Here is a 26113-nt window from a genome sequence, read left to right on the forward strand (position 1 = left end):
TCACTGTGAATGTTTACAGGTATTAAGTTATGACGCTGCCAATAAAATTTATATTTAAGGGAAACATAATGTGCAGAACAAGTAGTATAAGTATTAAAAAGCATGACACAGAATTATGTGTATGTGCATAGACTGATTTAAATTACATTGAGAAAAGCACCCTGTGCATAGAGAAACAACTGGAAGAAAATAACCAAAAGTTCTGAGTGATTCGCATGGTTTGTGTGTCTATTTATTATTATTCATTTTACTTTCATTTTCTAAATTTTCTTTAATCTATAATATATATTATGGACTATATAAAATATACTGAAAAATATAAATTTTATAGTTTCTACTATGGTAAATGTGTATAATTTTATATCTATGTATCTTTATATAGTCTAATAAAAATATTTGTTCAATGTATTCTGAAATATCCTAGATTATCTACTATAACTTTTCTGTGTTTATTATTCAAGATGGTACTATTATTCATTAAATATGAATGAAATTTATTGCACAAAAATCATTTAGATTATTCAAGGCTGCATGGAAGGGATAGTTTGATGAGTCTTGTGTGAAGTAAAATTTTTATTAATACTTGTAATATACAATATTAATTTGAATCCTGGTTAAAAATTTATGCAAATGTTCAAAAATATCCAGAAAATATATTTAAATGAGTGAAAAAAAAGCACAGTTGTCAATATAACACATTAAATTGAATAATATAACTTCTTATAAAATCAAGGGTGAGGTGCTTTAGGTAAATTGAATAAGAAATTTTGAAATATTCAAAAGTATGCAAAATACAAATATATATGCAAAAATTATGAAAGGATAAAATTCATTCATTACATAGAAATGTTATTTATTTTACCAAAATTAATTTTAAAATACTTTGTTAAGTGAATTAAACATAGGATGGATTTGTGTTTGATTTAATAGCTTCAATTATGTTGACCTAGAGCCCAATTGGAGCAAAATCTTGAGCTTGATTAGGTTTTAAGTAGGAGATGAGTGGAGAAAAAAATTCAATAGAAGAGAAGCATGTCATGTGTGAAGGGAGCTGGGACACTGACAACAGGCTGAAGTTTCTAGTATGTGGGATGCAGTTAATAGGAGGAAATGTAAGTGGGGCTCCAACAGTGAGAAGCTGGAAATATCACTGTATTAATCTCCAAAATGAATTTTCTACCATGGTGACTAAAGTGCATAACATTTATCATTTGTGCCATATGGATCTGATAATCCAGTTGGGAAGACATGCATCTATTATTGAGCATTCACTAGGTATTAGGCATTTTTCTACTCATGTTTCTACATAGTTGCAATGGTGATATCCTTTGTGTGACGTCTAGACATTGTGTAATCTCTGGACAATATATGAAATGGCCACAGGTGATGTAGTAAGAAAATGAACCCCAAATCAAGAAGCGAGGTGATGTGATTTGCTAAAGGCAGTATTTGTAACTGATACATAAATATCCTAATGTTTCAGGGTGATGCTGTTAGGGTATGAAAGATTTGGTAAAACCCAGTTTGGGCTTCCTATATCAGGGCAGGACCTCACCTGAAAAAATTGAATAACATCACAGTCAAAGCATGGTTCCCTTGAGGACTAAGTGGGCTACAGAAGCCCCACTCACAGAATGTCATCCAGCTTCATATCTCCTGGCAAGAGTTCCTCAGAATGTATCCTTTGTATTTACAGCATCAGTAAACTGTAACTTCTATAAGATGTATATGTCCCAGTGGTCATTTCCATCAAGCCTCATCTCAGTGCTTTGTGTGATGCTGACGAAACATCACAGACACTGGCCCGCACTGATAGTTGGGCGCCACCTTAGTGACTTCCACAGGGGTGTCACTTGCTCCCACATCTGGTGGTCTCCCCATAGTGGAGTTCTGTATTGTCACTGGTCTGTTATTTGTTTACAACATGCATTTCGCTGGCTTGTGGATTATAGTGCTGGAGATTACTTATTTTTAATACTTTTACATTGGTCTCTTCTCAGATACCACATTTTGATAATTTTTACACTTAAATTCCATTGGAATTAATTATGTCTTTTCCTTTGGAAGTGTGAACACCAGATGCACAGAGAGGTGGTAGTGGTCCCGGTGAGGGGCAGAAGCAGTCGCAGAAATCATGAAGTCTAGTCATGGCGTTTATTACATTCATTCTGCTACGATATCTGCGGCCCAGTCATGGTCTTCAAATGTTCACTCCATTTTCTATTATGATGTCTCCTCAGCTAACTTCCAACCTCTCCTGTAGAGAAGCTTCAGCTGCTTTCCACAGACACTTGGGCTCAGGATTTAGAAAACTCAGGGTGCGGTCGTCAAACTCCCCGACCAAGACACTGACTTTGCCATTCCTAATCTATTGTTAACACACGACTGTGGCTTGAGAAATTTCTCCTTCGACTGCAGGCCCTCAGAATTCTGGGTTTGAAATGGGGAATGGGTACCATTTAGCTGAAACTTAAAGTGGTTCTAGTTCATTCTCAACTCTCACCTCCAACCCAGAGACTCACCTAAGAGCAGTGGGAAAATTCACAGATGCTCCCACCAACATGGAAACATCCTCCTTCAGCTCCTTCAACTCTTTCCCTTCTGCCATCTTGGAGAATCTGCATGCATGTGTGACTTGCATATGAGAGGACTATTACTACCTTTGCTTGGTGGATATCTTTTCCTAAATCTTTCCATCTTATATCTGATGGTGATACGTTTCAACTTAACACCTATTTAGGGACAACAGTGACTTCATACCTTTCAGTCCAAAAGAGAGTTGAAAAAACCTTTCCCTGGCCCTCTAACCAAGTCTCTGCCCTCTTTATTATCTTTATTTCACTGTCATTTGAAAAAAAAAAAGAAAATGCATATTCACTACCTCCCTGCCATTCCTACCACTGCTGTCAAAGTTGCCTCCTGATGCCAGGGATAAAGGAGGTGAGTCACTCCTTTATCCTTAAAGGCATTGTCATCTTCCCATGACCCACAGAATAGTGCTTAGTCTCATTGCTTAAAAATTCAAAATCCTAAAGGATCTGACCCAAACTTGTCTCTAATTCCACCACTCTATTTCATTTCTACCCTCTTAGAAAATTTGAGTTCCAATAATATTTTTCATATATGTTATTTTTGTATCCATTCCTCCATGTCCTAGTAAATGACAGAAATGTCTTTATGTCCCCATTTTCACATGTTTGAGTTCTCAGGTTCAACTTAAATTTTCACCAAATCACCAACATACACACACACACACACACACACACACACACACACACACACACAAACTCTTTTGTCTGAATTACCACAATCTTTTCCTCATACTCCTCTTAGACATTTACTCTCTATCTCATATTGGACTATCCCATAAGCAGACTACATTTCAAGTTTCTCAAATTCATGTTTTCACTAATTCTTGTATCGTCCCAAAAACAGACAATAATGTGTCAAAAGAAAAATAGTCAAAACACATTTGCAATAAAGGATTAATTTTACATTTGACTTCTTTCCTTAATACATTATTTTGGAATTGTATCATAGAGAGAAGATTTGGGTGAAATTTTAATTGTACCTATATCAGCCACATCATATTTATTATGTGTGTGTCTGTATATACATGCATCACATAAACAAACACACAGCATTAAAAATGATTGATTTTGACTTTAAATAATAACAAGCTAGTCAACCATGTTCCAGTTCTTGGAAACTTTACTTTAGAGAGCAATGGGAAGAAAAAGCTATTTTGTATTTTCAGTTATTACTGTACTTTGGCTTTTAGAAGGAAAGGAAAAACTCCAACTTGGTATCTCCATCAATCTTTTCTGGCCAGTCTCACCATGTGCTGCATTCATTTAATTTTATTACCTAGCAATCTGGCAATTTCAAGAGTGTTCAGCATTGTCAATCAGCCATCTGACATGGCAGAAGCAATTCATGTCATTCATAGGGCATTTCTTTTCCTGTCTGGTTTCAGTTTATGAAAACCATTAAATCACTCATGAAATTGCAATGCAACAGATTTACACACTCTGTACTAGAATTGGCCCATGCAGCTTAAAAATTAAGTTGAGCAAAATTGAAAACGAAATTTAGTATCCTGTATGCTACTTTAAGTCCTTCAGCTGAATGTGTAATCTGAACTCCATGAATTTAAAGGATGATTTATAGAATTAAAGAAGGGAAAGAAGGTCCTAGTATGGAAAGGATAGAATCTCAAAGGAAGGAATGGCTAGATTAAATCATGAATGAAAACTGAGAGAGGGAGAAGTAATAGAATTGGTTTGGTGTTAAGAAAATAACATAAAAGATGACATAATAATCAAGGCTTCTAGGACACAGTGAAAGAAAGAAAGCAAACCAGTGAACAATGTTAATAGAAAGGCCACTACTGGGAAAAAGGAAAAGGACAGTATTTAATGGAGTTCATAAAGATTCAGAAAAAATTTCAAAAGTTTAGAACTCTGTGGTTAAATTTTTAATTTTTTAAAAGGGAGTATTAGAATTACTGTTCACCTAAGTCACTTAGAAATGTGGTTTTATTACCAAAGAAGTGAACATAATGGACCTAAGAATTTTTTAAAAGTTATCTTTTCACCAGATGTAAACTCTATAGAACCTGTATCATAAAACAATAGTAAAAAAAAAAAAAAAAAAAAAAGGAGCTGAAGCAGCTCTAAAAATGAAGTTTCTATTTTAAGGCTTTAAAAATAATGATTTCTTGGAGGGAGCCAAGATGGCGGCGTGAATAGAGCAGCGGAAATCTCCTCCCAAAACCGCATACATCTATGAAAATATAACAAAGACAACTCTTCCTAGAATAAAGACCAGAGGACACAGGACAATATCCAGACCACATCCGCACCTGAGAGAACCCAGCGCCTCGCGAAGGGGGTAAGATACAAGCCCCGGCCCCGCGGGAGCCGAGCGCCCCTCCCCCCAGCTCACGGCAGGAGAACAATAGGCAGAGCGGGAGGGAGACGGAGCCCAGGACTGCTGAACACCCAGCCCCCGCCATGCGGACCAGAGCGCAGACACAGTGCGTGCGCGGGGCCCTGGATACTAGGGAAACAGGGCAGTAAGAACAGTGAGCGGGCAGCGGAGGCCTGGCACTGGAGGACACCAGAAAAGCGAGCGACCATTTTTTTTCTTTTTTTTTTGCTGTTTTGTTTTGGCGAGCACATTTTGGAAGTTTTAAAGGGATAGGGACACCAATACTAGGGAAACAGGGCAGCAAGACCGGTGAGCAGATGCCTGAGGCTGGCAACGGAGAATAAAGAAAAATGAGCGGCCACTTTTTTTTTAATTAAAAAAATTTTTTTTTGTGGTCGTTGTTTTCTTTTGGCGGGTGCTTTTTGGAAGTCTTAAAGGGGCAGGGCAGGACTTAATCCAGAGGTAGGGAATCCGGGGATCTCTGGGCACTCTAAACCCTGGGCGGCAGGGAGCAGGGAGGCCCTCTATGGAGACAAATAGCCTCCCAGCCGCTCCCCCTCCAACGCAACTCCACCACTTTGGAGTAGCAGCCCGAGCCAGGCCACGCCCACAGCAACAGCGGAGATTAACTCCATAGCAGCCGGGCAGGAAGCAGAAACACTGTCTGCGCGCAGCTGCGCAGCACAAGCCACTAGAGGTCGCTGTTCTCCCAGCAGAGGAGGGCCACAAACCAACAAGAAGGGAAGTTCTTCCAGCCGTCACTCATCCCAGCTCTGCAAACTATTCCTATCACCATGAAAAGGCAAAACTACAGGCAGACAAAGATCACAGAGACAACACCAGAGAAGGAGACAGACCTAACCAGTCTTCCTGACAAACAATTCAAAATGAAAATCATAAACATGCTGACAGAGATGCAGAGAAATATGCAAGAGAAATGGGATGAAGTCTGGAGGGAGATCACAGATGCCAGAAAGGAGATCGCAGAAATGAAAAAAACTCTGGAAGGGTTTATAAGCAGAATGGATAGGATGCAAGAGGCCATTGATGGAACTGAAACCAGAGAACAGGAACGCATAGAAGCTGACATAGAGAGAGATAAAAGGATCTCCAGGAATGAAACAATATTAAGAGAACTGTGTGACCAATCCAAAAGGAATAATATCCATATTATAGGGGTACCAGAAGAAGAAGAGAGAGAGGAAAAGGGACGGAAAGTATCTTGGAAGAAATAATTGCTGAAAACTTCCCCAAACTGGGGGAGGAAATAATCTAACAGACCACGGAAATACACAGAACCCCCAACAGAAAGGATCCAAGGAGAACAACACCAAGAAACATAATAATTAAAATGGCAAAGATCAAGGACAAGGAAAGAGTTTTAAAGGCAGCTAGAGAGAAAAAGGTCACCTATAAAGGAAAACCTATCAGGCTAACATCAGACTACTCGACAGAAACCCTACAGGCCAGAAGAGAATGGCATGATATATTTAATACAATGAAACAGAAGGGCCTTGAACCAATGATACTGTATCCAGCACGACTATCATTCAAATATGATGGTGGGATTAAACAATTCCCAGACAAACAAAAGCTGAGGGAATTTGCTTCCCACAAACCACCTCTACAGAACATCTTACAGGGACTGCTCTAGATGGGAGTACTCCTAGAAAGAGCACAGCACAAAACACCCAACATATGAAGAATGGAGGAGGAGGAATGAGAAGGGAGAGAAGAAAAGAATCTCTAGACAGTGTATATAACAGCTCAATAAGCGAGCTAAGTTAGGCAGTAAGATACTAAAGAGGCTAACCTCGAACCTTTGGTAACTACGAATTTAAAGCCTGCAATGGCAATAAGTACATATCTTTCAATAGTCACCCTAAATGTTGATGGGCTGAATGCACCAATCAAAAGACACAGAGTAATAGAATGGATAAAAAAGCAAGACCCATCTATATGCTGCTTACAAGAAACTCATCTCAAACCCAAAGACATGTACAGACTAAAAGTCAAGGGATGGAAAAACATATTTCAAGCAAACAACAGTGAGAAGAAAGCAGGGGTTGCAGTACTAATATCAGACAAAATAGACTTCAAAAAAAAGACAGTAACAAGAGATAAAGAAGGACACTACATAATGATAAAGGGCTCAGTCCAACAAGAGGATATAACCATTCTAAGTATATATGCACCCAACACAAGAGCACCAGCATATGTGAAACAAATACTAACAGAACTAAAGGGAGAAATAGACTGCAATGCATTCATTCTAGGAGACTTCAACATACCACACACCCCAAAGGATAGATCCAATAGGCAGAAAATAAGTAAGGACACGGAAGTACTGAACAACACAGTAGAGCAGATGGACCTAATAGACATCTATAGAACTCTACATCCAAAAGCAACAGGATATACATTCTTCTCAAGTGCACATGGAACATTCTCCAGAATAGACCACATACTAGGACACAAAAAGAGCCTCAGTAAATTCCAAAAGATTGAAATTCTACCAACCAACTTTTCAGAATACAAAGCCATAAAACTCGAAATTAACTGTACAAAGAAAGCAAAGAGGCTCACAAACACATGGAGGCTTAACAACACACTCCTAAATAATCAATGGATCAATGACCAAATCAAAATTGAGATCCAGCAATATATGGAAACAAATGACAACAACAACACTAAGCCCAACTTCTGTGGGACACAGCAAAAGCAGTCTTAAGAGGAAAGTATATAGCAATCTAAGCATATTTAAAAAAGGAAGAACAATCCCAAATGAATAGTCTAATGTCACAATTATCGAAATTGGAAAAAGAAGAACAAGTGAGGCCTAAGGTCAGCAGAAAGAGGGACATAATGAAGATCAGAGAAGAAATAAATGAAATTGAGAAGAATAAAACAATAGCAAAAGTCAATGAAATCAAGAGCTGGTTCTTCGAGAAAATAAACAAAATAGATCAGCCTCTAGCCAGACTTATTAAGAAGAAAAGAGAGTCAACACAAATCAACAGTATCAGAAATGAGAAAGGAAAAAACATGACGGACCCCACAGAAATACCAAGAATTATTAGAGAATACTATGAAAACATATATGCTAACAAGCTGGGAAACCTAGGAGAAATGGACAACGTCCTAGAAAAATACAACCTTCCAAGACTGACCAAGAAAGAAACAGAAAATCTAAACAGACCAATTACCAGCAATGAAATTGAAGTGGTAATCAAAAAACTACCAAAGAACAAAACCCCCGGGCCAGATGGATTTACCTCAGAATTTTATTAGACATACAGGGAAGACATAATACCCATTCTCCTTAAAGTTTTCCAAAAAATAGAGGAGGAGGGGATACTCCCAAACTCATTCTATGAAGCTAACATCACCCTAATACCAAAACCAGGCAAAGACCCCACCAAAAAAGAAAACTACAGACCAATATCCCTGATGAACGTAGATGCAAAAATACTAAACAAAATATTAGCAAACAGAATTCAAAAATACATCAAAAGGATCGTGCACTATGACCAAGTGGGATTCATCCCAGGGATGCAAGGATGTTACAGCATTCGAAAGTCCATCAACATCATCCACCACATCAGCAAAAAGAAAGACAAAAACCACAAGATCATCTCCATTGATGCTGAAAAAGCATTTGACAAAGTTCAACATCCATTCATGATAAAAACTCTCAGCAAAATAGGAATAGAGGGCAAGTACCTCAACATAATAAAGGCCATCTATGATAAACTCACAGCCAACATTATATTGAACAGCGAGAAGCTGAAAGCATTTCCTCTGAGATCGGGAACTAGACAGGGATGCCCACTCTCCCCACTGTTATTTAACATAGTACTGTAGGTCCTAGCCATGGTAATCAGAAAAAACAAAAACATACAAGGAATCCAGATTGGTAGAGAAGAATTTAAACTGTCACTATTTGCAGATGACATGATACTGTACATAAAAAACCCTAAAGACTCCACCCCAAAACTACTAGAACTGATATCGGAATACAGCAAAGTTGCAGGATACAAAATCAATACACAGAAATCTGTGGCTTTCCTATACACTAACAATGAACCAACAGAAAGAGAAATCAGGAAAACAACTCCATTCACAATTGCATCAAAAAAAATAAAATACCTAGGAATAAACCTAACGAAAGAAGTGAAAGACTTATACTCTGAAAAGTACAAGTCACTCTTAAGAGAAATTAAAGGGGACACTAACAGATGGAAACTCATCCCATGCTCGTGGCTAGGAAGAACTAATATCATCAAAATGGCCATCCTGCCCAAAGCAATATACAGATTTGATGCAATCCCTATGAAACTACCAGCAACATTCTTCAATGAACTGGAACAAATAATTCAAAAATTCATATGGAAACACCAAAGACCCCAAATAGCCAAAGCAATCCTGAGAAAGAAGAATAAAGTAGGGGGGGATCTCACTCCCCATTTTCAAGCTCTACTATAAAGCCATAGTAATCAAGACAATTTGGTACTGGCACAAGAACAGAGCCACAGACCAATGGAACAGACTAGAGAATCCAGACATTAACCCAGACATATATGGTCAATTAATATTTGATAAAGGAGCCATGGACATACAATGGCGAAATGACAGTCTCTTCAACAGATGGTGCTGGCAAAACTGGACAGCTACATGTAGGAGAATGAAACTGGACCACCGTGTAACCCCATATACAAAAGTAAACTCAAAATGGATCAAAGACCTGAATGTAAGTCACGAAACCATTAAACTCTTGGAAGAAAACATAGGCACAAACCTCTTAGACATAAACATGAGTGACCTCTTCTTGAACATATCTCCCAAGGCAAGGAAAAGAACAGCAAAAATGAACAGGTGGGACTATATTAAGCTGAAAAGCTTCTGTACAGCAAAAGACACCATCAATAGAACAAAAAGGAACCCTACAGTATGGGAGAATATATTTGAAAATGACACATCCGATAAAGGCTTGACGTCCAGAATATATAAAGAGCTCACACGCCTCAACAAACAAAAAACAAATAACCCAATTAAAAAATGGGCAATGGAACTGAACAGACGGTTCTCCAAAAAAGAAATACAGATGGCCAACAGACACATGAAAAGATGCTCCACATCGCTAATTATCAGAGAAATGCAAATTAAAACTACAATGAGGTATCACCTCACACCAGTAAGCATGGCTGCCATCCAAAAGACAAACAACAGCAAATATTGGCAAGGCTGTGCAGAAAGGGGAACCCTCCTACACTGCTGGTGGAAATGTAAGTTAGTTCAACCATTGTGGAAAGCAGTATGGAGGTACATCAAAATGCTCAAAACAGACTTTCCATTTGACCCAGGAATTGCACTCCTAGGAATTTACCCTAAGAATGCAGCAATCAAGTATGAGAAAGATCAGTGCACCCCTATGTTTATCGCAGCACTATTTACAATAGCCAAGAATTGGAAGCAACCTAAATGTCCATCGATAGATGAATGGATAAAGAAGATGTGGTACATATACACAATGGAATACTACTCAGCCATAAGAAAAGGGCAAATCCTACCATTTGCAGTAACATGCATGGAGCTGGAGGGTATTATGCTCAGTGAAACAAGCCAAGTGGAGAAAGAGAAATACCAAATGATTTCACTCATCTGTGGAATATAAGAACAAAGGAAAAACTGAAGGAACAAAACAGCACCAGAATCACAGAACTCAAGAATGGACTAACAGGTGCCAAAGGGAAAGGGACTGGGGAGGATGGGTGGGTAGGGAGGGGTAAGTGGGGGGAGAAGGAGGGGGGTATTAAGATTTGCATGCATGGGGGGGTAGGAGAAAATGGAGGGCTGTACAACACAGAGAAGGCAAGTAGTGATTCTACAACATTTTGCTATGCTGATGGACAGTGACTGTAAAGGGGTTTATAGGGGGTACCTGGTATAGGGGAGAGCCTAGTAAACATAATATTCGTCATGTAAGTGTAGATTAGTGATACCAAAAAAAAAAAAAGGCATTTCCTGTGTGGTAACCTCCAATGAGTTCTACACAAGGGTATAAAGGGCATATAAAAGTGTAGGCAAAGGGTCTGTTTGCGTTTATACAGAGGATGAAATCCTAATTGGGCTACCCTGAAAATGAACTAAGACACGATATGAAAAAGAACTTCCAACATCAGCACTCTCTGGAAGACTCGTGCCAGAAGATGATCATCAAAAAACCCCAACAAAGATCCACGCACTGTTACAGCTGTAGATGCACTCATCCCACCAGCTCCTGGACTTGCCATGGGAATGAGGAAGGAGATATTTAAGCTGGCCTATGCATACAGTAAAACAACAAATTTGACTGGATCTATACTGTTGGAGCTCAACCAAGAATTAGGAGAAGTGCAAATTGTAGCGCTCCAAAATCTTACAACTACAGACTATTTACTGTTAAAAGAACATATGGGATGTGAACCTTCCCCAAGAATGGGTTGTTTTAATTTGTGTGATTTCTCTCAGACTGTTCAAGTTCAGTTGGACAATATCCACCATATCATAGATAAGTTTTCACAAATGCCTAAGGTGCCTAACTGGTTTTCTTGGTTTCACTGGAGATGGCTGGTAATTACAGGTATGCTTTGGTTATGTAACTATCTCCTATTATGTTAATGTGTGCGCGCAATTTAATTAGTAGTTTAAAACCTATACATGCTGAAGTACTCTACAAGAAGATATGTCAAAGAAATAATCAATCTTCCCATGTTTTCTTCCGCCTGCTACTTCTATAGCTTTTCTGCTTCCTTCCTAATTACAACCCTTAAATAGAATTCGTGCCTCATATCAAATTTACCGAGTATCATAATTCTTCCAAGTGGTAAAGATACCTCAAGACAAATGCTGGGCATAGAAGCCACAGGGCATAAATATGCAAAGAAGTGAAAAGCTAACCTTTTCAAACAATATGGCTTCTCTCTCACTTACCAACTTTACATCTCCCTGTATGGCCCCGGAAGATGACTGGTTAGCCAGAGACGGGTAAGATTCCTCAAGGGAGGAACAACCTAAGACAGGCACAGTCGCAGGGGTGTCATCAGGTGATAAATTGGGTATCAACAGTGGTGAGGCTTAGAACCTCACCCCCCTGTTCTGAGAGAAATCTTCTGCATCCGTGGATGTTTTATTGCCCTTGTCTAGCTTGGATTAACACATAGTCTACAGGCACACACCTGATCATCTACATTTGCTCTCTTACAACACCAAACTATGTTTTCTACCTTTATCTTGTATCTACCTACCACTTCAGCATTTTATTAAAAATAATAATTATAGAGAAATGTGGTATCCACATATAAATCAAGTATAAAAATCAAATGAGTATTCATATTTGTACTGACTGTTTATAGTTCATAATACATGAGCAAAACCAAAAGTTTCTGTTATGACTGCCCTTGCAGTGTTCACCATGTAACTTATTCACTATGTAAGAATTTGTTCTCCATGTAAGAACTTGTTTGTTATGCCTCAGAAGATTGGAGACTGACGAAAATTAGGCTTGGGGTGGATTAATGATTGTGCATTGAGCATTGACTCCCCTATACAGAATTTTATTGTTGTTAACAACCATTTGATCAATAAATATGAGAGATGCCCTCAAAAAAAAAAAGTGTTAGGTTTTAACTCCTAAGATTGGATTTATTTTAAGAACTTCTTCCATACACTCTTTATTACTAAGACTATTCATTCAATGTTGGTAATAATGAGCTATGCCATATAATTGTACATTAAATGTTCCAAATGTTTTATTGTGTACTTGAAGTGTTCATAGCTATATTAAAACCTTAATTATATTCATCAAATGAAAAAAAAAATAATAATTTCTTTAAGTAACTCTTGTTTGCCCGTCAGTACTCTATCACATTTAGATTGAAATACAGAACTATTTTTAAATGACAGTTCATAATGTACTTCTTTTATTTCTTTGTAAAACCTTCTGAATTTTTCTCTTCATTTTTTTTTCATGGAGAGAAGGATGACTAGGAAGCTCATTTGACCATATTGAATAGATAGAAATAATTGAGCAAAATTGAATACTTTACCTACTGTCTAACCTATCAAAATACAGTTAATATTTCTATGGGGCTTAAAGGGTATCATGCCATTTTATTCTTTTTGTTTATAGAAACTAAACTTTTCAAATATTTAAAGGAAGATGTCAAAGTGGGCGCTGAAAAGAAAAGTATTGAATGAAGAGAAGGCATGTTCTCTGCTCTCCAATTAGGTCCTCAATGAAGATCTCATTCATTTCTTGGGTTCTAATGTACCCAATTTTATTTTTCATCATTAAATCATGTTTCAGTTATTTTAGTATGATTATGGTATACAGTATTTAGAAACATTAACTAGATGAACTAACAAAGATTTATGTCATTGACTTAATAAATTGCTACAAGGAACTCAATGTAACTCTTCTAGGTCATAATTTCCTAGGATAAATATTTCTTTATTTGGCAGGAAAAATAAAAAGCACAGGATCTGTTTGAGCACTCATGCTTTTCTCTAGCTTGAAGTCTCTTCTGAAAGTTAGGCTTGTCTCGAGAAGTTGTTCCTGGAACAGATTGACTCAGAGGGCACCATGACTTATAGTACTATTACTCTGAATAAACAGTTCTGTCTTATGAGTAATACTAAGGTCATGATTTTTAATCACTTGTAGCTTCCTTGAACCCAATGTATTTAACAAAACATACTTTAGTAGGAAGAATTCAAATGAACATATTATGTTAAAAGGACTTATAACGAATATTCACATTTGACCCGAGTGTTTATAGTTCACAATGCGTGATCAAAACTGAAAGTTTCTGTGATGACTGCCCTTGTACTGTTCACCATGTAAGAACTTATTCACTATGTAAGAATTTGTTCACCATGTAAGAACTTGTTTGTTATCCTTCAGAAGATTGGAGACTGATGAGTATTAGGCTTGGGGTGGATTAATGATTGTGCATTGAGTCCCCTATACAGAATTTTATTGTTGTTAACAACCCTTTGATCAATAAATATGAGAGATGTCCTCTCAAAAAAAATTAGAAAAAAAAAGGACTTATAAGATGTATTGGAAACTTCTTCCATATTTATTAATGTAATGTTTCATACTTTGAATTTTGAAGAAACTTGAGAAATTAAGAAATTTCTCACTAGTAATAGGCATAGTTCCAAAGCTTAAAAGTAGAAAAGGAGTTCTAAACTTGTATGATATTGATTTAGTAACTTTTTCTGGGGATCAGTTTCCTGTGCTGTAAGAAGAGGAAGTTGAATTAGTTGATGCATAAGGCCTCTTACATATCTATACATCTAAAATCCAGTTTTTCTATAAAGTTAAAACTTTAATAAACTTTTTATTTTAGAATATATTTAGATTTAAAGAAAAGTTGTAAAGAGAGTATCACTATTGCCCTTGTAACATCTTAACAATAGTATGATGTTTGAGTTCACAGTGAGTGAATTAATTGATACATAATTATTAACTGAATTCCACATGTTAGATTTCCTTACTTATTACCTAATGGTCTTCTTATATTCTATTATCCTACTTAGGATTTCATATTATATTCAGTCATCACATCTTAGGTTCCTCTTGGCTGTAACAGTTTCCCAGATATTTCTCCATTTTGATAACATTGTCAGATTTGAGGAGTAGTGGTTAAGTATTTTGTAGAATTTGCCTCTATTGGGATTTGTGAGATTTTTCTGTGGTTCTAGGTTTTTGGGAACAAGACCACAGAAGTAAGCACATTCTCACCACATGCTATGAAGAGAGCATATCAACATGAGTCACTGTGATGCTGATTTGATGACCTGAGTAAGTGTTTCTCAGATTTCTTGACTATAATGTGACTCTTTTTCTGCTTCCTACTCTTTGGAAGGGAGTCATTATGAGTAACTCATATTTAAGGAGTGGGGAGTTGAAGTCCACCTTCTTGAGGATGGAATATCTACAATAATTATTTGCAGTTCTACTACAGAGGAAATTTGTCTCATCTCACTCATTTATTTTATCAGTTATTTATGTTAGTATGGACTCATGGATATTTATTTTTTAGTTTAAGTTATAATACAATGTTACTTATTTTTTGCTCAAAGTATTTTAACTTTGATCATTGGAAATTTTTCAGTTGGCTGCTGTGTCCCTTTGATATATTCCCATCATTGGTGGTTTTGTTTTCTAAAGTACTTCCTGGTGCTTCAAAAAGCTCCCAGTTCATCTTCCATTCCAGTTCTAGAATAAACTATTTGTCCAGAGACCTTGACTCCTTCTTTAGAGGATGGTGTTAGAAACCAAAATCTGGGGGCTAGTGTGCTTGTTGCTACTAGAATATCATAGCTTTTACATACTTTTAGCTAACAGAAAAGAAATACATGCATGCATACTAACATTTATGTATCTAGAAATATTTATATTGATATATCCATCTGTATCTACATCAAGCTAAAAGATAAATTTGTGCTAATGTCTTTGACTATAATCAATTACCACATGGATCATTCAAGCCTACTCTCCTTGCTTGTCTAAAATCTCCTATTCCAACAGTGAGAAACTTGGCTCCCACCATGTGCCATCCATTTACTTAATTGTTCAGTTCCAATACATATGTATAGTGGTTTCATATTTGTTAACCCATACCTTTGTAGGAAACAACTTGATCAACTCAATTTCAATACTTATATGAAGTTTCTTTTGCTACTAGTCTTACAGATTCCATTCATTTTCAAAGTTACTTAGGTCAAAAACTTTTTCACTAACTCAGGCAGTTTGTTTCCTACATCTAAAGCCAGTTAGATTTTTTAGTTACAGCATTCTATGCTGGGACTCTCTGACCTGTAAATGATTTTTAAAATCTGTATTCATTGAGGTTTACTCATTCTGCTGTAAAGTGTTACGAATTTTGACAAATACAGGGTCATGTAGCCACTATAACATTATTATATAAAGAAGTTCACCACCCTAAAAAAATCCTGTGTGTTTTATTCACCAACACCCTCACCCCACCTGAGTCCCTTGCACCACTGATCTGTCTGCTAATCTCTATGGTTTTGTCTTTTCCAGAATGTCATATAAATGGAATCATGAAGTCTGTAGCATTTTCAAACTAGCTTCTTTCACTTAGCAACATGCACTTGAAGTTCATACATATCTTTTCTGGGACTTGATAGTTCATTCCTTTTAATGCAGCATAGGATTCCTTTGTATGGATATATCATAGCTTCTTTATTAACCAACTGAAGGAAATTTTGTTTGCTTTTAGTTTGCTTCTAATAAAGCTATTAGAAACATTTATGTGCAGGTTTTTGTGTGGAGATAAGTTTTCAAATCAATGGGTAAATACTTAGAAATATAATTTCTGCATCATATCATAAGAATATGTTTAGCTTTGTAAGATACTGCCAAACTGTCTTTCAAGGTGACCATTCCATTTGTATTTCCACCAGCAATGAATAAGAGTTCCTATTGCTCTGCACTCTAGCCAGTAGTTTGTACTGTATGCTTTTTTAAACTGTTCTAATAAGTGTGTAATGGTTACCAAATGTATCTCATTATTATTTAAATGTGCATTTCCCTAATGACAAATGATGTTTCTCATTTCCCCACGTGCTTATTTCCCATCTGTATATTTTCTTTCATTAGGTTGCCATTCAGATCTTTTACCCATTTTTAATTGAGTTGCTTGTTTTGTAGTGTTGAGTTTTAAAAGTCTTTGTATATTTTGGGTACAAATCCTACATCAGAGAGTTTTTATCATGAATGAATTTGGGAATTTGCCAAATAGTTTTTCTGCATCCATTAATACGGTCATATGGTTTTTTTATAAACCAACTGATATAAGTGATTACATTGATTTATTTTTCAAATATTGAACCAAACTAGCATACATGTGATAAATCCTGCTAGGTTATGGTGTATAATTCTTTTTGTATACTCTTGGATTTAATTTGTTAATAAATTATTGGGAATTTTTAATTTACGTTTGTAAGAGATATTGATCAGTAGTTTTCTTTGTCTTGATCAGATTTTGTTACAGAGTAATGTTGACCTCCCAGGATGAGTAATAAAGTGTTTGCTCTGTTTCTATTTTCTGGAAGAGATTGTGGAGAATTTATGATCATTTCTTTCAATGTTTGGTAGAATTTACCAGTGAACCCATCTGTGTCTGGTACATTATTCTATATTTTATTGAGGTATAATTGACCAAAAAATGGTGATATTTTGATATATGTATACATTGTGAAATGATTACCATTATGAAACTAACTAATATATCCATCACCTCACATAGTTACCATTTTCTTTTATGGTACGAATACCTAAGAGCTACTCTTTTAACATTTTTTCAAGAATACAATACAGTATTATTAACTGCAGTCAACATGCTGTACATTAGATCTCCAGAACTTATTCATCTTACAACTGAAACTTTGAACCCTTTCACCATCTCCCCATTCCCCCATGCTCCACTCCAGCCCCTAGCAACCATCATTCTACTCTCTGCTTCTGTGAGTTCAATTTTTTAGATTCCACAAATATGAGACCTTGGTTGCTTTATTTTTGGAAGGTTATTAATTATTGATTTACTTTCCTTTATAGATACTCTTGTGTGAGTTTTGGCAGTTTTGTGTCTTCTAAGGAACTGATTCATTTCACTTAAGTTATCAAATTTGTGGGTGTATAGTTTCTCATAGCATTCCTTTATTATCCACTTACTGTCCATGGGATACATAGTGATAATCTCTCTTTATTTTTGAGTTCAGTAAATTATGTATTTTCTCTTTTTCTTAGTTAGACTAACTGGAGTTTCATTAATTTTATGCACGTTTTAAAGAGCAAGCATTTTTGTTGTCTTTCTCTAATGTTTTCCTTTTTTCAGTTTTGTTAATTTCTGCTTTTCTTTCTCCAATTTCCTAATATGGAAGCTCCAGTTATTGATTTAAGATATTACTTCTTTACTAATATATATATTTAATCCCATATATATTCCTCCAAGCATGTTATTATTGCACCCCACGAATTTTGATAATGTATATTTTCACTTTCTTTTAGTTCAAAATACATTAAAATTTATCTTAAACTTTCTTATGTGATCCATGGGTTATTTACAAAGGTGCTGTTTAGTTTCCAAATATTTGGGGATTTTCCTGCTATCTTTCCCTTACTGATTTCCAGCTTAATTTCATCGTGTTCTGATAACATACTATCTATTAATTCTATTATTTTAAATTTGTTTTAGTATGTTTTATGACCTAGAAAGCAATCCATCTTGGTGAATATGTGAGTCTTTATATTTAAAGTAACATTAGTGTAGGCAACATATAGTTGGGCTTTATTCTTATATTCACTCTGACAATAGATTTTATATTGGTATAGACAGACCATTTCACATTTAAAGTGGGTTCTGGTTTTAATTGAACATTTTTATGTGATTCCATTTCATTTCCTCTTTAGGAGATAAATTGATAATGTATCAATTATACTTCTTTAAAAAACATTTTAGTGTTTTCCCTAGAGTTTAAAATATGTTTTTATATAATCTAAATCCACTTTTAAATAACACCGTACCACTTCACATGTAGTGCAGATAGTGTATAAGAATATTCCCAATTCGTTCCTCTTATTCCTAATGGCAATCTGGTCATTCATTTACTTATCCATATGCTATAATAAACCTAATATATTGCTACTATTATTGCTATACAAATTATATTTTAGAACAGTAAGAGTAATACAAACAAAATTATTTTATTTTCATTTATTCACTGTTGCTCTTTAAATGAAATAAAGTTTCAGTTTCATATACAACATACACACATAAGAATATGTATGTGTATATATATATATATATATATATATACACACACACACATACATATGGCTTGAGAACTTTAAAAAAATATTTTTTAGAGCATTATTAGTATTTATTTTGCAGTCAAATTTAATGGAGATACAGAGATTTCCCATATATCCTCTGTTCCTACATGCACATAGCCTCTCCCACTGTTAAACTCCTGCACTAGAGCAATATATTCTTACAATTAAAGAACGTACTTCACACATCATTATCACTGAAAGGCCATAGTTTCATTATAATTTACTCTTGGTGTTGTACATTCTGTAGGTTTTGATAAAGGTAAGACGACATGTACCCACCATTTAGGTGTCATAAAGAATAGTATCACTGCCCTGAAAATCTTCTATGCTCTGTCTATTCATCCTTCTCTCCCCTCTAACCCCTGATAACTCTTGATCCTTTTACTGTCTCCATACTTTTGCCTTTTGCCCATTTTTCTAATTAGCTGTTCATTTTCTTACTGTTGAGTTTTAAGACTTTTTTGTATTTTGTATATGTCATCTGCAAAGATTTTCTCTCAGTCTGTGTCTTGTTTTCTTATTCTCTTGTGAGCAAAAAGACACTGTTTTGTTTCATATATAAATAGTCATCACCATCCACAACATCATCTAGATTTTCTCTAGGAGTTCATACATTTGCATTTTATATTTAGGTCTATGATCTATTTTGAGTCAATTTTTGTGAAGGATGTATAGTCTATGTTTAGATTATGTGAATGTGAATGTTGGGATGTGAATGTTTAGTTTTTCCAGCCCCATTTGTTGGAGAGACTTTCCTTGCTCCAATGCCTTTCCTACTTTGTAAAAGATCAGTTGGCTATATTTATGTCGGCCTAATAAGGGTCATTTATCCTGTTCCATTGATCTGTTTATATGTTCTTTTGACAATACTGCATGATGTCTTCATTGCTGTAGTAATCAAGTTTTATAGTCTAGAAGTGGGTAGCATCAGACCTCCAACTTTGTTCTTCTCTTTTAATACTGTGTTGGCTATTTCTGGGTCTTTTGCCTGCCTATATAAACTTTAGAATCAGTTTATTGAATTCCACAAGGTAATTTGATGAGATTATTTTTCATGGCATATTTTTCCATTTATTTAGGGATTTTTAAAAAAAACTATTTTATTAAGGTATGATTAATATTTTAAAAGCTATACATATTTAATATATACAACATGCTGAGTTTGGAGATAAGCATATGCCCATAAACCCTCATGACCATCTATGCCATAAACATATCCATCACCTCCAATAGTTTCTTGCCTCTTCCTCCCTTCAGCCTTTCTTTCTTCCTTCTGTCCTCCTACCTTCCTTCCTTTCAAATATTATTATTTTTTTTACTGGCTGAGATTTTGATTGGGATTGTGTTTAATCTATAGATCAAATTGGAGAACGGTTATTGTGACAATGTTGAGTCTTCCTGTACAATAACATGGAATATCTGTTCATTTAAAAAAATTTTTTACTTTCTTCATCAAAATTTTGTAGTTATCCTCATATAGATCTTGTACATAGTTTATTAGATTTATACATAAGTATTTCATATTTTTGCATGGCAATATAAATGGCATCGTGTTTTTAATTTCAAATTCCACTTGTTCATTGCTGGTATATAGCAAAGGAAGGGGATTTTGTTTACTAACCTTTTATCCTGCAGCATTGCTATTATTGCTTATTAGTTTCAGGAGCTTTTTGTTTGGTATTTATGCTACTTGATGTTTTCTGAGTTTCCTGGATCTGTGATTTGGTGTCTGACAAATTGGGGAAATTCTCAGCTATTATTGCTTCAAAAGTTATTTCACTCTTCTTCTCCTAGTATTCCCATTACACATGTGCTACAACTTTTGTAATTGTCCCACAGTTCTTGTATATTCTGTTTCATTTTTTTAAGTTAATTAATTTTTTATTAAAGTATTATTGATATACACTCTTACGAAGGTTTCACATGAAAAAATAATGTGGTTACTACATTTACCCTTATTATCGAGTCCCCCACATACCCCTTTGCACTCACTGTCCATCAGTGTAGTAAGATGCCACAGATTCACTATTTGCCTTCTCTGTGCTACAGTGTTGTCCCCATGACCCCCCACACCATGTGAACTAAACATAACACCCCTCAATCCCCTTCTCCCTCCCCCCTCCCTCCCCCACGCTCCCCTTTGGTAACCGCTAGTCCCTTCTTGGAGTCTCTGAGTCTGCTGCTATTTTGTTCCTTCAGTTTTGCTTCATTGTTATACTCCACAATGAGGGAAATCGTTTGACATTTGTCTTTCTTCCCACTGGCTTATTTCACTGAGCATAATACCCTCTAGGTCCATCCATGCTGTTGCAAATGGTAGGATTTGTTTTCTTCTTATGGCTGAATAATATTCCATTGTGTATATGTACCACATCTTCTTTACCCATTCATCTACTGATGGACACTTAGGTTGCTTCCATTTCTTCGCTATTGTAAATAGTGCTGCAATAAACATAGAGGTGCATATGTCTTTTTGAAACTGAGAACTTGTATTCTTTGGGTAAATTCCTAGGAGTGGAATTCCTTGGTCAAATATATTTCTGTTATTAGCTTTTTGAGGAACCTGCATATTGCTTTCCACCATGGTTGAACTGGCTTACATTCACACCAGCAGTGTAGGAGGGTAACCCTTTATCTGCATCCTCAGCAGCATTTGTTGTTACACTTTTCAATACTGCCATCCTTACTGGTGTGAGGTGATATATCATTGTGGTTTTAATTTGCATTTCCATGCCAGTTAGTGATGTGGAGCATCTTTATATGTGACTATTGGCCATCTGAATTTCTTCTTTGGAGAATTTTTTTCTTCATATCCTCTAACCATTATTTAGTTGGGTTTTTTGCTTTTTGGTTGTGGAGGCGTGTGAGTTCTTTATATATTTTGGATGTTAACCCCTTGTCAGATATGTCATTTACAAATATATTCTCCGATACTATAGGATACCTTTTTGTTCTGTTGATGGTGTCCTTTGCCGTACAGAAGCTTTTTAGTTTGATGTCATCTAATGTGTTCATTTTTGCTTTTGTTTCCCTTGCTCAAAGAGATGCATTCAGGAAAAAGTTGATCATGTTTATATTCAGGAAATTTTTGCCTTAGTTGTCTTCTAAGAATTTTATGGTTTCATGACTTACATTCAGATCTTTGATCTATTGTGACTTTACTTTTGTGTATGAGGTTAGACAGTAATCCAGTTTCATTCTCTTGCATGTAGCTGTCCAGTTTTGCCAACAACAGCTGTTGAAGAGGCTGTCATTTCCCCATTGTACATCCATAGCTCCTTTATTTTATATTAATTGACCATATATGGTTGGGTTTATATCTGGGCTCTCTAGTCTGTTCCATTGGTCTATTGTTCTGTTCCTGTTCCAGTACCAAATTGTCTTGATTACTGTGGCTTTGTAGTAGAGCTTGAAGTTTGGGAGCATAATCCCCCCTGCTTTCTTCTTCCTTCTCTGGATTGTTTTGGCTATTAAGGGTCTTTTGTGTTTCCATATGAATTTTAGAACTATTTGCTCTAGTTCGTTGAAAAATGCTGTTGGTATTTTGATAGGGATTGCATTGAATCTGTAGATTGCTTTAGGAAGGATGGCAATTTGGACAATATTAACTCTTCCTATCCATGAGCACAGGATGTGTTTCCATTTATTGGTATCTAATTTCTCTCATAAGTGTCTTGTAGTTTTCAGAGTATGGGTCTTTAACTTCCTTCATTAGGTTTATTCATAGGTATTTTATTCTTTTTGATGCAACTGTGAATGGAATTGTTTTCCTGATTTCTCTTTCTGCTAGTTCATCACTTGTATATAGGAATGCAACAGATTTCTGTGTATTAATTTTGTATCCTGTAACTTTCCTGAATTTAGATATTTGATCTAGTAGTTTTGGAGTGGATTCTTTAGGGTTTTTTATGTACAATATCATGTCATCTGCAAACAGGGAGAGTTTAACTTCTTTCTTGTCAGTCTGGATGCCTTTTATTTTTTTGTGTTGTCTGATTGCTGTGGTTAGGATCTCCAGTACTATGTTGAATAAAATTGGGGAGAGTTGACATCCTTGTTTTGTTTCTGATCTTAAAGGAAAAGCTTTCAGCTTCTTGCTGGTAAGTACGATGTTGGTTGTGGGTTTGTCATATATATGGCCTTTATTAAGTTGAAGTATTTGCCCTCTATACCCATTTCATTGAGAGTTTTTATCATGAATGGATGTTGAATTATGTCAAATGCCTTTTCAGCATCTATGGAGATGATCATGTGGTGTTTGTCCTTCTTTTTGTTGATGTGGTTGATGATGATGGATTTTTAAAATGTTGTACCATACTTGCATTCCTGGAATAAATCCTATTTGATCATGAAGAATGATATTTTGACGTATTTTTGAATTCGGTTTGCTAATATTTTGTTGAGTATTTTTGCATCTATGTTCATCAGGGATATTGGTCTGTAATTTTCTTTTTTTGTGGTGTCTTTGCCTGGTTTTGTTATTAAAGTTATGCTGGCCTTATAGAATGAGTTTGGAAGTATTCCTTCCTCTTCTACTTTTTGGAAAAGTTTAAGGAGGATGGGTATTAGGTCTTCACTAAATGTTTGATCAAATTCAGTGGTGAAGCCATGTGGTGTAGGGTTTTTGTTCTTAGGTAGTTTTTTTATTATGAATTAAATTTGGTTGCTGGTAATTGGTCTGTTCAGATTTTCTGTTTTTTCTGAGTCAGCCTAAGAAGGTTGTGTTTTTCTGGAAAGTTGTCCATTTCTTCTAGATTATCCAGTTTGTTAGCATATAATTTTTCTTAGTATTCTCTCATAATTCTTTGTATTTCTGTGGTGTCCGTAGTGATTTTTCCTTTCTCATTTCTGATTCTGTTTATGTGCGTAGACTCTTTTTTTTTCTTGATAAGTCTGGCTAGGGGTTTATCTATTTTGTTTATTTTCTCAAAGAACCAGTTCTTGCTTTCATTGATTCATTCTATTGTTTTATTCTTCTTGAATTTATTTATTTATGCTCTAATCTTTAATATGTCCCTCCTACTACGGACTTTGGGCCTCCTTTGTTCTTCTTTTCTAGTTTTGTTAATTGTGAGTTTAGAGTGCTCTTAAGGGATTGTTCTTTTTTCCTGAGGTAGGCCTGTATTGCAAGGTATCTCTCTTAGCATGGCCTTCGCTGCATCCCACAGATTTTGTGGTATTGAATTATTGTTGTCATTTGTCTCCATATATTGCTTGATCTCTGTTTTTATTTGGTCATTGATACATTGGTTATTTAGGATCATGTTGTGAAGCCTCCATATGTTTGTGGGGTTTTTCATTTTCTTTGCATAATTTATTTCTAGTTTTAGTCCTTTGCGGTCTGAGAATTGGTTGGTACAATTTCAATTTTTTTGAATTTACTGAGGCTCTTTTTGTGACCTAGTATATGATCTATTCTTGAAAATGTTCCATGTGCACTTGAGAAGAATGTGTATACTGTTTCTTTTGGATAGAGTGTTCTGTAGATGTCTGTTAGTTCCATCTGTTCTAATACATTGTTCAGTGCCTCTGTGTCCTTACTTATTTTCTGTCTGGTTGATCTGTCCTTTGGAGTGAGTGGAGTGTTGAAGTTTCCTAGAATGAATGCATTGCATTCTATTTCCCCTTTTAATTTAGTTAGTATTTGTTTCACATATGTAGTTGCTCCTGTGTTGGGTGCATAGATATTTATAATGGTTGTATCCTCTTGTTGGATTGACCCCTTTATCATTATGTAATGTCCTTCTTTGTCTATTATGACTTTCGTTGCTTTGAAGTCTATTTTGTCTGATACAAGTACTGCAACTCCTAAGTTTTTCTCCCTATTAGTTACATGAAATATCTTTTTCCATCCCTTCACTTTTAGTCTGTGATGTCTTTGGGTTTAAAGTGAGTCTCTTGTAGGCAGCATATAGATGGGTCTTGTTTTTTTATCCATTCAGTGATTCTATGTCTTTTGATTGATGCATTCAGACCATTTTCATTTAGTGTGATTTTCTAAAGCATGTACTCACTGCCATTGCAGGCTTTAGATTTGTGGTTACCAAATGTTCAAGGTTAACTTTGTTACTATCTAAGAGTCTGACTTAACTCAGTATTCCTATTACAGTCACAATCTAAAGGTTCTTTTTTTTCTCCTCCTTTTTCTTCCTCCTCCATTCTTTATGTATTAGGTATCATATTCTGTACTCTGTCTCTCTGTTGTCTGACTTTGGTGTAGTTGATTTGATTTTGCATCTACTTAGTAATTAATTGTTCTATTTTCTTTACTGTGGATTTATTACCTCAGGTGACAGCTATTTAGCCTAGGAACACTTCCATCTATAGCAGTCCCTCCAACATACACTGTAGAGATGGTTTGTGGAAGGTAAATTCTCTCAGCTTTTGCTTATCTGAAAATTGTTTAATCCCACCTTCAGATTTAAATGATAATCTTGCTGGATAGAGTATTCTTGGTTTGAATCCATTCTGCTTCTTTGCATAAAATATATCATGCCACCCCTTCTGGCCTGTTAGGTTTCTGTTGAGAAGTCTGATGATAGTCTAATGAGTTTTCCTTTGTATGTGATCTTTTTTCTATCTCTGGCTGCTTTAATAGTCTGTCCTTATCCTTGATCTTTGCCATTTTAATCATTATATGTCTTGGTATTGTCTTCCTTGGGTCCCTTGTGTTGGGAGATCTGTACACCTCCATGGCCTGAGAGACTATATCCTTCCCCAGATTGAGGAAGTTTTCAGCAATTACCTCCCCAAAGACTCTTTCTATCCGTTTTTCTCTCTTCTTCTTCTTCTGGTACCCTTATAATATGAATATTGTTCCGTTTGGATTGGTCACACACTTCTCTCAATATTCTTTCATTCTTAGAGTTCTTTTTTTCTCTCTATGCCTGAGCTTCTTTGTATTCCTCTTCTCTCATTTATTTTTCATTTATTGTGTCCTTCACTGAATCTAATCAGCTTTTAAAATCCTCCATTGTATTCCTTAATGATTTGATCTCTGACCATAATTAATTCCTGAGTTCTTGAATACTTTTCTGTATCTTCATGAGCATGTTTATGATTTTTATTTTGAAATCTCTTTCAGGAAGGTTCATGAGATTGGTTTCATTTGACTCTTTTTCTCGTCTGCTTAGGATTTTGCTTTGAACCACATTCCTTTGACATTTCATATTTGTATATGGCACCCTCTAGTACCCAGAAACTCTACTCTCTGGAGCTGCTCAGCCCCTTGAGTAATGTTGGGGGTCATAGGGGAGCATTGTTGGTGCCTGG

The 26113-nt window shown here is 35.7% G+C and overlaps 1 long non-coding RNA gene across 1 annotated transcript in view; it reads left to right on the forward strand.

Moving 5' to 3' along the window:
- Window positions 1-26113, forward strand: part of LOC130683941 (uncharacterized) — a 44470-nt gene that overhangs the window by 13948 nt on the left and 4409 nt on the right. The window contains exon 3 of the long non-coding RNA XR_008998076.1: window positions 14683-14782. This is a non-coding gene — a long non-coding RNA (uncharacterized LOC130683941). The remainder of the gene's footprint in view (window positions 1-14682; window positions 14783-26113) is intronic.

This window comes from Manis pentadactyla, chromosome 5 (assembly GCF_030020395.1).
Source record: "Manis pentadactyla isolate mManPen7 chromosome 5, mManPen7.hap1, whole genome shotgun sequence".
NCBI classification, from domain to species: Eukaryota; Metazoa; Chordata; class Mammalia; order Pholidota; family Manidae; genus Manis; species Manis pentadactyla.